This window comes from Narcine bancroftii, chromosome 3, assembly GCF_036971445.1.
Source record: "Narcine bancroftii isolate sNarBan1 chromosome 3, sNarBan1.hap1, whole genome shotgun sequence".
Taxonomy (NCBI): domain Eukaryota; kingdom Metazoa; phylum Chordata; class Chondrichthyes; order Torpediniformes; family Narcinidae; genus Narcine; species Narcine bancroftii.
In genome coordinates this window covers 212,186,035-212,199,608 of record NC_091471.1, presented here as the reverse complement: position 1 = coordinate 212,199,608, position 13,574 = coordinate 212,186,035, and the positions used below count along the sequence as shown (strand labels likewise).

The 13,574-nt window shown below is 44.4% G+C and overlaps 1 protein-coding gene and 1 long non-coding RNA gene across 7 annotated transcripts in view; one reads left to right on the top strand and one right to left on the bottom strand.

The window, feature by feature from the left end:
• LOC138758099 (uncharacterized) overlaps positions 1-12,360 on the bottom strand; it is a 78,417-nt gene extending 66,057 nt beyond the window's left edge. Inside the window, exons 1-2 of one of the 6 annotated variants that reach the window (XR_011354144.1) lie at positions 11,964-12,360; positions 11,218-11,285 (exon numbers count right to left, since the gene is read on the bottom strand). This is a non-coding gene — a long non-coding RNA (uncharacterized lncRNA). The remainder of the gene's footprint in view (positions 1-11,217; positions 11,286-11,963) is intronic. The other 5 variants (XR_011354146.1, XR_011354143.1, XR_011354145.1 and 2 more) reach the window with 5 other exon arrangements.
• The window catches only part of ablim2 (actin binding LIM protein family, member 2), a 381,413-nt gene that overhangs the window by 85,376 nt on the left and 282,463 nt on the right, over positions 1-13,574 (top strand). The window lies entirely within an intron of this gene.

The window sequence follows — 13,574 nt, the reverse complement described above, 5'->3', positions numbered from 1 at the left end:
CTCCTGGCTGTTGATGACATAGAGCAAGTCAGTGCCTCGCAAGGACCTCATTTTGGAACTTCAGGCACCTAGCCTTCAATGCCCTGATGGCAGCATCATCTGTAGTGTAGCCCGTGATGACTTATATACCATTTCGTTCCTACGCTGGAAACGAGTGAAGACCTCCTGAGTTCATCGGTGCGGAAGATGTCTCTGGTCATGTTCAGGTAGGCCTGGAAGCAGTCTAGCCAGTATGTGAACCCCTCATCTGCGTCGAGGGACAGAGGTCTATCAGCAGCACCCCTGGCTTGAGTAGCACTTCCATCATTTAGGGAATAAGCTAATAAAATTGTAGCATGAATAAAAGCTCTCACGACTAGAGGGAGAACATACGCTTTTATTAGCTTATAACTGAGGGTAGGGTCTTCAGAAATATTCTGGGTTTAAGTGGGAAACCAGGCTTATATGGGGGCGGAGCCACCCATCTGTGTAGCCCACCACCAGTTAGTCCCAGTTCACTGCAATCTCACACTTTCATATTAAAACCAAATCCTTTGACCCCTCCCCCACCTCCAGACAAAACAAGAATAAGATTCCACTTGTTCTCATCTTTCATCCAACCAGCCTCTGCTTACAGCACATTATCCTTTTTCATTTCCATCATCCATTCTCAACTCCCTTCCTCTTCTACCCATGTTTCCCATTGCACCCCCCCCCCCCACCCCACCTTTCCTCTCTTTGAGGTTATCTGCTCCCATCTGTTCTTCCTTGTCCTCTTCATGTCAGATTTCAGCGCCAGTAGCCATTGTCCCTACTTATCACTTTGATTCACCCTGTATAACTCATCTTCCATAAATGATCTCTTTTTTTCCTTTTGCTTTTCTCTGCCTTTGCCTGGTACTGGTTAACCATTTGCACACATCCATCATTCTTCACCCCTCTCTGGTTTACCAATCCTTCCCAACCTGTCCATATTGTACTGGCAGTCTCCCCTCCGAATTCTTGGTCTTGATGATGGCTTCCAGCTCAAAATGTTGACCATTCTTTTTCACTCACTGATGTTTTTTAACCCACTGAGTTCCTCCAGCAAGATTGTTGCACTTGGTTGTTCGTTTTCTGATTTATTCATGTGCTTCAGCATATGATTTTAATTGACACTTCTTGGAAGTATCTAATTTGCATAACATGAACATTCTTTGTGTTAAATGCTCTAAAATCTTTTTGTATCACTGGAGAGGTTGTGTTTATACATGATAGACAACTAAATGTTCCTAATATTTCTGCTTTGAATGGCAATGTGCAAATCAAGTTGTAGAATGAAATCACATACTTATTTATAATATGTACTCTGTGGAGAGCTGGGAAGAGGAATGAGCAATTGAATGTAATCTGAATGGAGATAAATCAAAACCTAAAACAAAATCTTGGAAGAGAAACTGAAGGGATTTTGGAGGATAGAGATTACAGATGATACCTCACAAAAGTATTGAAAGTTATTTTGTTCCTTTTGAAAGCAAGATTTTTAATCTGAATAAAGAAAGTTAATGCACAAGGCATGAGCTGGCTATGGTAAATTGGAAAACTACATTTAAAGATGTGTCATCAATCTAGCAATGCCTAACTATAGGTGTAAGTGTATTAGATTTTTTTTTAATGTAGAAATTTTATAGGCAAAAAAAGTCCAACAGTGAAAGTTTATGAGCTGTGAGCTCTCATAAGAAGCTAACGATCAGTGGAAGAGGCTTTAAATATTATCAAAAAAAGTAGGTATCTCAGGACTGGGAAAATTTTAAAGTTCACCACATGGAGATCAAATCATTAAAAAGAAATACAAAAGTAGGATAGCTAGAAGCATAAAAACAAACTAAGTGCTTCAAGATGTATATAAATGAGAAAAAAATAGTAAAAAGTAAAACACGAAATCTGCAGACACTGAGGTTGAAGTAAAAACACATTGCTGAAGAAACTCAACAGGTCAAATAGTTACATTATATGGCAAAGGTCAAAACCTCTGACATTTCAGGTTTGAGCTCTTCATCAAGGTATGGAAAAAGGGTTCATTTTTTTCCATAGCTTGATGAAGGGCTCAATCCTGAAAGGTTGGTTATGTATTTTTACCTTTGCCATATAATGTACACTATTTGACCTGTTGAGTTTCTCCAGGAGTGTGATTTTACTAAAAACAATAGTAAATGTTGTTCGAGATCAAGGCAGAACTCAAGAATAAGAAAACGGCAGAGAAATTACCAGGAAATCAAGGAGCTGCTGGCAAAGAAGCGAGCTACCCACCAGGCTCACCTTGCAAAGCCGTCCTGGCCAGAGAAGAAACGAGCCTTCCGTTGCGCATGCAGCCATCTTCAGCGCAAACTCCGGGAGATCCAAAATGAGTGGTGGACTAGCCTCGCCAAATGAACCCAGCTCAGAGCGGACATTGGCGACTTCAGGAGTTTTTACGAGGCTCTAAAGGCTGTGTACGGCCCCTCACCCCAAGTCCAAAGCCCGCTGCGCAGCTCAGACGGCAAAGTCCTCCTCAGTGACAAGATCTCCATCCTCAATCGATGGTCAGAACACTTCCAATCTCTTTTCAGTGCCAACCGCTCAGTCCAAGATTCCGCCCTGCTCCAGCTCCCTCAACAGCCCCTAAGGCTAGAGCTGGATGAGGTCCTCACCCAGGAAGAGACATATAAGGCAATTGAACAACTGAAAAGTGGCAAAGCAGCAGGTATGGATGGAATCCCCTCAGAGGTATGGAAAGCTGGCGGCAAAACTCTGCATGCCAAACTGCATGCGTTTTTCAAGCTTTGCTGGGACCAAGGAAAACTGCCTCAGGACCTTCGTGATGCCATCATCATCACCCTGTACAAAAACAAAGGCGAGAAATCAGACTGCTCAAACTACAGGGGAATCACGCTGCTCTCCATTGCAGGCAAAATCTTCGCTAGGATTCTCCTAAATAGAATAATACCTAGTGTCGCCGAGAATGTTCTCCCAGAATCACAGTGCGGCTTTCGCGCAAACAGAGGAACTACTGACATGGTCTTTGCCCTCAGACAGCTCCAAGAAAAGTGCAGAGAACAAAACAAAGGACTCTACATCACCTTTGTTGACCTCACCAAAGCCTTCGACACCGTGAGCAGGAAAGGGCTTTGGCAAATACTAGAGTGCCTCGGATGCCCCCCCAAAGTTCCTCAACATGGTTATCCAACTGCACGAAAACCAACAAGGTCGGGTCAGATACAGCAATGAGCTCTCTGAACCCTTCTCCAATAACAATGGCGTGAAGCAAGGCTGCGTTCTCGCACCAACCCTCTTTTCAATCTTCTTCAGCATGATGCTGAAACAAGCCATGAAAGACCTCAACAATGAAGACGCTATTTACATCCTGTACCGCACGGATGGGAGTCTCTTCAATCTGAGGCGCCTGCAAGCTCACACCAAGACACAAGAGCAACTTGTCTGTGAACTACTCTTTGCAGACGATGCCACTTTAGTTGCCCATTCAGAGCCAGCTCTTCAGCGCTTGACGTCCTTTTTTGCGGAAACTGCCTGGAAGTCAGCCTGAAGAAAACTGAGGTCCTCCATCTGCCAGCTCCCCACCATGACTACCAGCCTCCCCACATCTCCATCGGACACATAAAACTCAAAACGGTCAACCAGCTTACCTATCTCGGCTGCACCATTTCATCGGATGCAAGGATCGGCAACGAGATAGACAACAGACTCGCCAAGGCAAATGGCACCTTTGGAAGACTACACAAAAGAGTCTGCAAAAACAACCAACTGAAAAACCTCACAAAGATTAGCATATACAGAGCCGTTGTCATACCCACACTCCTGTTCGGCTCCGAATCATGGGTCCTCTACCGGCATCACCTACAGCTCCTAGAACGCTTCCACCAGCGTTGTCTTCACTCCATCCTCAACATTCATTAGAGCAACCTCATCTCCAACATCGAAGTACTCGATATGGCAGAGGCCGACAGCATCGAATCCACGCTGCTGAAGATCCAACTGCGCTGGGTAGATCACGTCTCCAGAATGGAGGACCATCACCTTCCCAAGATCGTGTTATATGGCGAGCTCTCTACTGGCCACCGAGACAGAGGTGCACCAAAGAAGAGGTACAAGGACTGCCTAAAGAAATCTCTTGGTGCCTGCCACATTGACCACCACCAGTGAGCTAATATCGCCTCAAACCGTGCATCTTGGTGCAGCTGACGTGGACATTACCCCTCCATAAATCTTCGTCCACGAAGCCAAACCAAAGAAGAAAGAAAGAGATCAAGGCAGTACTCAAGAATAAGAAAACGGCAGAGAAATTACCAGCTTCTAACCTGTAAGATTGCGCCACAGAATATGGTGCTTTTGGAATTTCAGTCTTCAACAAGTTCCGTAGAAGAAGATTTTTTTTAAAACTATACAATTTGGGGATTTGGTTAACTAGTGGGAAGTAAGAATGTACAGATCATTTTCAGGTTGTGAGGCTATGGGCAGTAATGGGTGCAAGGACCAATGTATATCTATGATTTGGGTGGCATGGTTAGTGCAACACTATTACAGTGCCAGTAACCAGGGTTCAAATCAGATACTCGCTGTAAGGAGTTTGAATTTTCTCCCCATCTTTGCATGGGTTTCCTCTGGGTGCTCCAGTTTCCTTATATCCTTCAAAAAATGTGTGGGGGCTGTAGATTAATCGGAGTATTTAGGCAGCATGGCCTCGTGGGCCGGTAAGGCCTGTTATCATGCTGTATGTCCAAATTAAATTAAATTTATTTGAATGTGGGTATCAAGCACGATATATCTATGTTTCTTGATAATACAAAGCTAGGTGGGCAATGTTGATTGTGAGAATAATACTGAGGGATTTGAGATCTTAAACATCTATGACCTTTGAGTTGCAAAGTATTGTGTAGAATCTTGCTGTTGGAATGGGCTGCCATACCCTGTTGGCAGTTTACAAGGTTGTCAATGAAAGAAAAATGTTTTTAAAATAAATAGTGAGTGATGGGTTCAACATTCTGGCTGTTATTAATCAGACTATCACTGTGTCAAAACTATGCTTTTTTTTGTTGGCAGGACCTTTTGGAAGGAACTTTGTAAGACAGGAATGACTGCTACCAGATTTGATATTTTGCTACTATTTTATGACTTAATTGTAGACTGGGGTCAGCCCAGCCACCACATGAATGGGAAAAAGAGGAGGAGGAAGAGTAGCTACGAATGGCTTTGCTGCACGTCAAAAAATCTCAGATTGATTCTTCCAGTACTTTGCTTGAGCCCTTTATTCCAACACAGACCAACAGGTGCCCTGCAACCCTAATCATCTGTTCATTATTACCACCATCTGAATATCTTTAGTATTCTCTTGCTCTTGTTTTGCAACACCCTTATTAAATACAGAAGAAAACAGTGTTCTTTTAGATTTGCAAAGTAAGACTGATGAAGTCTTAACGTAGGTAGCAGCTTTAATTTCCTGATGCTCGATCAACATGCAGAACATGTTATTTTGGATCATTGCATGTCTGTTCCTAACTCAATGCACTCACCATTGTTCTGTCTGTTGATAGACTTGTCCAACAAAAAGCATTAATTGAAGATTTAAAAATTATAATTCACTCATATCCACAGCTTTTTGAGGAAGAATGATCTGGAAGTATATCCCTCTTATGAGGGGAAACGAAGTGTCCAGAGCTCAGGAATTAATTAAGATTAGGGCTTTACATAGCCTCTGTCCTGGCACAAGAGCTATTGTGTCTCCCAGCAGAATCCCACATATTACTCTTGAAGATAACCAAATAAGCAATTTTTAGGTTCAGCAACAGCTTTGACCTGCATTACAAAACTTAATGAGTCCTTATATTTTCGCTCTCCAACTTCCTTGTTTCATAATTACCTGGAATTTCCAGGGCAGTTTTGACCTCAGACACAGATATTCTCTTGTTCCGTCCTATTCACCAACCCCTACAACTGAAAACTAGTAATCTCACTCTCAGTTTTGATTAAGAGAGTCTTTCACTTGAAATAAATACACAAAATTGCTTGAGAAACTCAGCTGGCTCAGACACGAATCATGACTTGCACATCTTTGCCTCTTATGGATGCTGCGGAACCTGCTGAGTTTGACGGGCAATTTTGTGCATTTACTACAATCACAGCCTCTGCAGACTTTCTTATTTCACTCCTTTCACTTGAAATGTCAACTCTGGTCAGGTGTGATTCATATGCCATTTACAGGAGACTTTTGTGTCAACAAAGTGAAGGAAATTTCTCAGTGCCATCCAAAAGCACTGTTACCATGCTGCAAGATGAATAGTGTTGAATTTCATTGCATCACTGGGGAAATCACACTATTTCAAGAATATCCATGAATTGCTTTCTCTTTCAAGTTGAAATATTTTATCCTGGTGGAATTGAAAACTGTGGCTGGGGGAGTTTAGTAACAGGCATGCAAACAATGTGCCTGCCTATTGGCTCTGGATTATTGAGGGACTGATGCTGGGGCTGCTGGCCTCGGGGTGGGGATAGGGTTATTTATCCTGCTAGAGGATTTGAAGTATTTTGTGGAGACTGCACAGTTGTAACTTCAGTGGTTTGAGGAGTTTGCTGTTGGAACTCCATATCTTATAAGGGTGGAGATCATTGCTGTCTTATCTTTCTTTGGCTTGGCTTCGCGGACGAAGATTTATGGAGGGGGTAAAAGTCCACGTCAGCTGCAGGCTCGATTGTGGCAGACAAGTCCGATGCGGGACAGGCAGACACGGTTGCAAGGGAAAATTGGTTGGTTGGGGTTGGGTGATGGGTTTTTCCTCCTTTGTCTTTTGTCAGTGAGGTGGGCTCTACGGTCTTCTTCAAAGGAGGTTGCTGCCCGCCGAACTGTGAGGTGCCAAGATGCACGGTTTGAGGTGATATCAGCCCACTGGCGGTGGTCAATATGGCAGGCACCAAGAGATTTCTTTAGGCAGTCCTTGTACCTCTTCTTTGGTGCACCTCTGTCACGGTGGCCAGTGGAGAGCTCGCCATATAACACGATCTTGGGAAGGCGATGGTCCTCCATTCTGGAGACGTGACCCAAACAGCGCAGCTGGATCTTCAGCAGCGTGGACTCGATGCTGTCGGCCTCTGCCATCTCGAGTACTTCGATGTTAGGGATGTGTTGTGTTTGAGGTCCTGTGCTTTGAAATCTCTCAGAAAAGTAAAGTCTATGCTGGTCCATTGAAGGTGATAATAATGTTACTATGTCTGTATTTGATAGGAGGTGGTTCATGTTCTCCATTGTGGGTCTTTATTTTTGGGTGCAATGTGATGCAATTTGTAGAGAATCCTTGTGGATATTAAGCAGGGATGACTTCCTATTATGGCATTAGTGTTGAGGTTAGAGTGACCTTGGTTCTGAAGTGGAGGCCACATAGGTCGAGTGGTTTCCCATTGAATTTGTAGATTAGCAGCATTCCAGTGGGAAGCTTGTTGGAATTGAGGTGCAGCCTTGCAGAAAAACATTCAGGGCAAGCGTTGGGGTGATACATCCATATTTGACTCCACTCTATCTTGAGGTTAATTCTGATCATCCCCTGCATTCCATCATGTAACAAAACTAAAATGGAAATGTGCATCTTCAGGCAGACAAATTTGAGAAGGATCCTCCACAGTACCCCTTGATTGGAATCGAATTCTTTGTGTGAGGTCAAAACGAAACCATATGGTAATGCTCTGAGTTGTACCGGACAGCCCAGCACATCCATCCTGACTTTTTTGCCCATCCACACTAATCTCATTTGTCTATATTAGGTCCATGTCCTACCACATGTTGCTTATTTAAAAACCTGTCTAAATGTCTCTTTAACGTGATTTTATCTGATTCCACCACCTCACAGAGCAAGTTCAAAACATCAACCACTCTTTCTATTTAAAGAAAAAAAAATCTTCACAAATCTCATTGCTTTCCTTTCACCTTAAACATGCTAAAACCATCTTCCCCTCAGTTGGGGAAGATGATTTTGGCTATCCTCTATATCTAAAACTCTGATAATCTTCCATCCATGTACTCCTGAGCAACCTTTGCTCCAGAGAAAACAAACCCAATATATTTAATATCTCCCCATAATTAAAGTCTTCCAAACCAGTGTTCCTTGTGTGACCAAATCATTGTCTTGTACAGCTGGATGTGATGTCCCAACTCCTTTACTATGGAAGCAAGCTAGTTAAAAGCCTAATTCCACTACCCTCCTTATCTATGTTGCCATTTTCAGGGAGCAGTGAATTTGCAATTTAAAATTATTATGTATGTCAGTACTTTTACAACCATTATGGTTTACTGAGTATGTCTGGCCAGTATTATACCACTCCAGATGTATCATTACTCTTGCCTGCATTCATTTCCACCTGCAACTGCTCTTTCCAACTTTCCGGTGATTTATATATGTCTTATATTCGTAGTCAACACCATCACTATCAACAGCTCTACCAATACTTTTCAGACATAGGAGTCATAGTTCTTGGCTCAACTTTTTGCTCCAGCCCTCTGTGACCTTGCTTGTTGCTAGTGAAGATACACATTTTCAAACACTTGACTATGGTATTCCTCATTTGGTGTGAGGTGAGAATTGAGGAAGATGGGTGAGTGCTTCAAGCAGCAGTGGTGTTCCATGCACAATTCATAGGATATTACAGCTTAAAAATACCAGAATACCCTGGTCAATTTATTGCTCATACCTGCACCCAGCAGCCATCCTTCAGCTTAGCCTCCCATACCCTCCCCACCAGAAGCAGGGTCATCATCTTCATGTACTTTTGTTAAATTATCCAATGCTCTATCTGAGAATATTCATGCCCTTGAAAACTCCTTGTGACTTTCTTCACTTTACATCTGTTCTCTGCTACTTACGATTACGGTTCTGCGTTTTACACAGAAATCCCGCAATATTGCTGTATAGAGGACCCGTCATTAAGCTGGCTTTGGTCATTTACACTGAACCAAACAAAGCCGGCCTAATGCTGGGTCAGTATGTCATTAAACAGCAAGCCGAAATTCCGGGAGCAAAGAGGCAGGATGTGTAACACAACAGCTTCAGCATTTAGTGTCATGTATAACATACCGCATTTCGTGTATTACGAGCTTCCACTTTAATAAAATAGGATTATCACTGTAAGGAATAGTATAGACAGGAGGAACTGAATGGTCACAGTTAACATTTCAGACCAGCACCATCACAGCACAAGTCACAGGCCAGCGACAATTCAATACATTGGAAGAACTGAGGGAAGGCTTGTCACAAGCTGCTTTCAGGTGGCCAGAATACCCGAATGTAAAGCCGCCTAAAATATCCAAATGCGGCTGTCAGGTGGCCACCTGAAAGTGGAGAACCCGGCCCTGAGGTGCACTTACCTAACCCTCCTCAAAGAGGTATATTCTCCGGCTTGGAGCGCTCCCCTTAGGCACCTGAAAGCAGCAAGGCAAAGTTGCTAGCAGTGGGAAGGCTGTAGACAGCCAGCTGGTGACCCACTGACAGCCACCGTCCCCGCTGCCGAAACCTACCCTCCCCGCTCCTAACACCTACCCTCCCCGTTGCGGACCAGGGACAGTGTGGGGTAATGGTTTGGGTTTATCACGCACATACACTAGTACACCTGTGCACAGTTGGAGAGAGATTTAGTGTTAAGACTATAGTTTAAGAGTAAGAAATAAAATTAGTGTTTTAAAATTAAACACTGTTTGGTTCATTGTCTATTGCTGCTCGTTACGCGCGATTCGTAACACACTTCATGTTCGACCACTTTTTCCCCCCAAAAAAAGGCTCAAAAATATTCAACTGGTCTTTTATGTGAAGTTGAAATTAGGGTGATAATGGCAAGTAACACCGACAGTGATCATCGTCGCTTCATGGTTCACAAGCATCACTGCTATCTTTTGTTGGGTGCTGGTGGAGGGATGTCCGGGAGGGGGGTGTGGTAGGAGAAAGATTGGCGGTGGGGTCAGTGTGGGAATGCTGGTGGGCTTTTGGGTAACTCTTCCAGAGGCCTGCTGCCGGCCCCCGCACTGGTCATTGTTGTGTTGAGAAAATGTCAGGTTTGAGCGTCTGGACACAAGGGTTTATTAACATACAACAATTAATTGAAGAGTGTGGGAATATGTAGCGGGAATAAAACATGCTCACAATGTATAAAAAAGCATGGGAAAGTACATGCACAATTTAATAAAATACGCACAATTTATAAAAGGGCATGGGAAAATATGCGCACAATTTGGTGAAACATACATGCACAATTTATAAAAGAGCATGGGAAAATCTACTGCAAGTATTGTTCCATTGCATAGGATTTCAAACTTTTTCTTTCCACCCAAATAACACTTTAAGTAATCTCTATGCCATAGGTTCTCTGTGATTAGTAAGGGATTACTTAAAGTGGTATGTGAGTGGGGGGGGGGGGGGGGGGGGAAGGTTGAGCACCACTGCTCTTGACCCAATTATTACTGAAATATTTTACTTGAAAAAAATTGTCATTGGCCCAATTCCTTTGGTGCTATGGGACCGTGCACATAAGGAGTCAATTAGGTACGATAAAAAATTGTTTTCAACCTTTTACTTTCCACTCTCATACCATCTTAAGTAATCACTTGCTAATCACCACTATCTGTCATTGGGGGCTAGTGGTGGGCTTTTGGGAGACTCTTACAGAGGCTTGCTGTTGGTCCCTGCACTGGTCCCACCACCCCGCCTCCCTGGGAGAGAGGGAAACTGCAATATTATTATTAAAAAGATTTTTCCTGTTATCTTGCATGTATTCTTGGTTTTAAATGAAAATACGGTACATATACACATTCTTTCCCTTCATGGTCCCAGAATGCTGGATGGCTCCTTTTACCCAGATGGCGATCTGGCACTGTTACTACCTCTGCTGCCAGAAAAAAACCAGGACTGGAATGACCCCTGCTTCCCCACCCAATTCCATGTCCGTGACTTTTGCACAGAAGGTGTTGCGTAATAAAGCTGCAAATATCCAAGAATAAAATAACTGTGTAAAAGGGTCCAGTGAATCACTCTATTAACAAATACCTTGGGCAAATAAGAGAAAATCAATATCCTCCCACCATCTGGTTGCAATGTAATAGATCTGGAGCCAGCATGTATAGCATTGAAAGATAACAGTAAGATGTCACCACCATTTTCCTATCTTCCCTGCATGCAGGTGAACCTCCCCCTCCACACTTTTCTCCCCACTAATATAAAAATAAATTCTTACCATGTAAGGGTGAAATGAATCTTTGTTCCACAGGCATCAGGTGTTTTTAAACTGCCAGCTGCAACTGACTATTCATAAGACATAGGAGCAGAAATTAGCCATTCAGCCCATCGAGTTGGCCCCACTGTTTAATCATGAGCTGATCCTTTTTCCCACTCAGCCCCGTTGTCTGGCCTTCTCCCCATAACCTTTGATGCCTTGGCTAATCAAGAACCTATCACTAGGTGCTTTTAAGCTATAGCCCTCCTGGGGCTCAAGTGTGATTAATGGGGCAAAGCTGTCTCCTGCAACTTTTAAGCTGAGGGGGGATAGCCCTAATAAATCGCCAACTGGCAACTTAAGGGGGATCCTGCCCCCACGATGACGCGGAAAGTGATGCGTCATGAAAACTAGTCACCCCTGTCCCCCCACCAGCTGTCAGTCTCCCTCTCATCGTCAATCATGCTCCCCCCAACCTGCAGCAGCTGAACCCTCTGCCCCCACGGTAGCTGACCTCTCTCCTCTCCCCCCCCACCCACAGCAGCCAACCCTCTCCTCTCCCCCCCCACCCACAGCAGCCAACCCCTATCCTCTCTCCCCCATGGCAGCTGACTCCTCTCTTCCCCCTCCCCTGCATGGCAGCTGACAGCTCTCCTCTCTCCCTCACGACATCCCACCCCTATCTCGATGATCATGGCACCCACACCCCGCGACATCAACCTCCCTTGTGGCCCCAGTCTCTCCCCCTCATGGCAGCGGCCTCTCACCCCAGACCCTGGCAGCGACCCCTCTCTTCCCCCCTCCCCTGATCACCGCAGACATTTCAGCTGAGGTTTCCCTGTGATGCCAGCGCTGACATCACAGGAGTAACCGAGTCGGTCATTTTGCTGTTCAAGTCGCTGGTCAACACATCCTGGGTAAGTAGGGCAGGGACTCAGTTGACTTTGGGCGATGATGACCGGGTTGGAACCTTTCAAGCTGCCTTGTGAGTGGGGTGCTAACTGGGCACCTACTCTCTCCCTTGAATACAACTTGTCCTCCACAACTGCTTGTAGTAACAAATGCTGCAGATTGACTACCCTCTGGCTGAAGAAATTCCTCTAAGTGGGCAGCCTTCAATCCTGAAGCTAAATAATAAATTAATTCCAGTTATTGGAAATGTTAATTACATTCTCATTTTGCAACTTCCATTTATTATTTCCTTCCAGCAAGTTCATTTGATTATGAGTTATATTTCTGCTGCTGTTGCCCCCATTCCAACGCCATGCTGTACTATTGAGCACATCAGGGTGCCAAGAAAAGCAATGATCTTCTAGCCAATTAGAGAGATTATCTTCTCCTAGAACCCAAATTATATTATGGTGATACTAAATGCCTGCCATTAACTGATTTGAGCTGATAGTGCAGTCTTTAGTAAGATGCTTAAAGTTAGGAGATGAATTTCTAAAAATAATATTGCTGAACCCCTGTTTGAGGGGTTTTGCAGTCATATGATCTCTGATTTTCATTCTTGAAGTGTCTGGAAGAATATCCTGTAACAGAGTTTATCCTGTAACAGAGTTTCAGTTCGCTGCAGCAAGCCCACATTTTAAATTAGTGGTCATCAACATGCAGGTACTGTAGAGATTGGACGACTGCTTATTGGAAATGCATAGTTACAACTGGGAGTGTCTGAAATGAAATAAATTTCAACAATGCCTGGAAAAAACTGGTTGAATGCTTTTTATAATTACTGTATATTTTGATTTAATAGCATTACATTTTCTTGTATCGTATTTTCATTGAATATCGTATCTTTAAATGGTTTAACTGTGTTTAAAATGGAGCACAATAACAGCATATTGAAGATTTCAGTGTTTATACTTTGTGTTGAATAGTTAATGAATAGTGTGATGGATTATATTTTATATTACGTATAGATATGTTTTTGTAGGAGATAGATTGTGGGGTTAGTGTAGGTAGGTCACAAATAAACACAAACACTTCACAAAATGTCGCCCCAGCCCCGTACTCACCCGCCGGCTGCCCCAGCCCCATACTCACCCGCTGGCCGTCCCAGCCCCGTACTCACCCACTGGCCACCCCAGCCCCGTATTCACCCGCCGGCTGCCCCAGCCCCCTTCTCCCACGCCGGCCGCCCCAGCCCCCTTCTCCCCTGGTGGCCACCCCAGCTCCCTTCTCCCCTGCCGGCCACCCCAGCCCTCTTCTCCCCCACCTGCCACCCCAGCCCCCTTCTCCCCCGCCGGCCGCTCCAGCTCCCTTCTCCCCCATGGGCCACTCTAGCCCTGCAGTCCAGCCAGCTGCCCCTGCCCTGATGTCCTGCGCCGGGGGAAGGGGCAGCTGGGAGAGGAGCTGTCAGCCGCCTGCAGGCAGCTGCA